The sequence below is a fragment of the Paracoccidioides lutzii genome, assembly GCF_000150705.2.
Source record: "Paracoccidioides lutzii Pb01 unplaced genomic scaffold supercont2.39, whole genome shotgun sequence".
NCBI lineage: Eukaryota > Fungi > Ascomycota > Eurotiomycetes > Onygenales > Ajellomycetaceae > Paracoccidioides > Paracoccidioides lutzii.
The window spans coordinates 123,598-126,251 of NW_015440985.1; positions in this window are offsets into that span (position 1 = coordinate 123,598).

The following is a 2,654-nucleotide window of genomic DNA, read 5'->3' on the forward strand; positions in this document are numbered from 1 at the left end:
TTCATTTTTAGGCAAAATCTTATATGGTAGTGTATTTTCAGTTGACATCTAGAGAATAGGAATAGCATAGATTTTGAATACATAGAGAATATCTCAATATGTTAATATATGAGAAAGATGTGGAGTGTATGTTGTTCAGGCTGACCACCCCACTGTACGTGATATAGCATATATTAGATTCTGTGGAATGGTTGAACCTTCTATTCAGAGGAGTTAGCTAGGTTATTGCTATATTACATACAAGTGATCACATATGGGCGGGGCGGTTGTTAGGGCAATGCCATCCAGGTGGGCACCACTACACCCCCCCTCACATTGCCATGCAGGATCTCAAATATCATATGTAAAAAAGGAAAAACTAGCTATGTTATCCTCAAATTCATTCAAATCATGCTACATACATTAAGTTTTGACAATTCTGCCTTTTCTATCTATAAAATCAAGTAAATTAAGAAATTATTGAAATGTCACTGTGCTTAGAGATTTAGTCAATCCATCTGCTGCCATTTCTTCAGTTGAGATGTATTTAATCAAGATAATGCCATTGTTCAATTGATTATAGGTGTAATGAAATTGTGTGTCAATATGCTTGCTTCTAGCAGTGATTGCGGCTACAGTGGCTAGATCAATCACATCTTTATTATCTACCTTAATTGACAGGGGGTCATCTGCTATAAAGCCCAGATTCATCATCATGCTTCTTAATTATATTGCTTCACATATGGCCTTGCTCAATGCCATGTATTCAGTCTCATTGAAACTCAAAGAGATACACAGCTGCTTGCTTGATTATCATGAAATTGACACACTGGCAAGTATAAAAATATAGTCAGATGTAGACTTTCAATCATCATTCAATGAGCTGGCCTAGTCAGAATCCATATATCTGACTGACATATATATTATGTTCAGGAACTCATTCTCAGGTCCTTCATCATCATCATCCTTCATATAAAATATATTGATTTCATGTGTGCCTTTCAAATATTGAATGATGTGTAATAAGGCCTTTCATGCCTTAGAGGTAGAAGCAGCATTCTTCTGTGTCAATGAAGAAGTCATATCAGTGATATCCAGCCACAGTTTAACTGTCAAATACTGCAAGTAGCCAACACCATGTTGGAATTATTGTTTTGTAAAACCAGTCTCTTTTTCAAGAACATAGGAGTCATCTAATGTAGACTCTCATCTATGAGTGTTCAGACAGTAGTTGTATCATCCAGGTGAAAGTCTTCTACCAATCAATTAATATAATGTCAGAGAAGCAATGTGATGCCATCATTTATATATTTTACTTCCATACCTAGATATTTTGTGAATTCATTCAAATCTTTGATCTCAAGCTTCTGATGCAGAACATCAACTAGCTAATTAGCATCCTTTGAGACATCTATAAAAATATGAAGATCATCAATGTACATGGTCATATATAAATGTTTTTGGGCTGAATGCCATCAAAGGACAGGGCTATAAGAACTTGGAGTAAAGCTGTTCTCTTGTAGCAGAGCTGTCAAGTAATCATATTATATTTTGACAGCTGGATTCAACTCATATAGGGATTCTTCAACTGTACAAACAAGTGTATGTGAAGCTTCTTCTTTGAAGCCAGTAGGTTATCTCATATAGACTGTTTTTTCAAGTCTTCTATGTAAGAATGTTATCACTATATTCACCTGCTGTAAGGTCTAACTATATTTTGCAATGATTGCAAACATCATGTGATTTGTGATATCTGTAACTACAGAGGTATATGTTTCTTAATGTGTTTTTTTTTTAAGTCAATTGCTACAAATTACTCATCTGAACTTCTACAATATGCCATCTTCATCAGCATTGGGGTCACTGGAGTGGTCCTTTTCAACAAAGACCTAGTGATCAGGTGCCATTGACTCACTATGAAGAACATCAGAACATGGAATTAATATTCAAGTCTTCTGACATTTAAGATTATCAATTTCACATTATATAGATTTCCTTTAATATAATCTCATCTCTGAATGATTAATTGCATCCTTGAAGCTTTTCAGCAAGCTGCCTGTAATTGAAGAAGGTGTATACATCATGAAGACTTTTGCAGGCCTCATTCATGGAATGTGTGATTTTGAAAAATCAGGAATATTGAAATCATCCTTCACTAAATAGGTGATAAAGGTCAGGGTGTTTTCAACTTTGATTATCATAGTAGTAGTGGAATCCTTTTGTATTTCCTGCACTTTTGTACGAAAAACCACATCAAATGTATCAAAAATCTTATCAGAAGTAGAATTCCACATATGATAGATTGACTAGCTGTGAAATTCAATAAGTTTGCATAATTCAGTCTGAGTGAACAGCTTATCTACTGGCTTCTATGATTCATGAAGATGGATAAAAACATCAGATTCAAGCTCATAGAAGTGGGTGATCTGCAGTAGTGTGTTCATCAATGCTGAAAAAGAAATTATATAAGGATTATGAGTGAGCTCCTTGCTGTCATTATTTATAATTGCAGGACAATACTTCTCATTATATAGGATTGTAGATATAGATGTATTATTCATGATTGAAACAACTGTTTCTAAAACATTCACTTAGAACTTCTTTGAAATTTCTTTTTTTATAATGATTGCTCTGGCTCATGTCATAATGATGCAGATGCCACATTCAAATACACT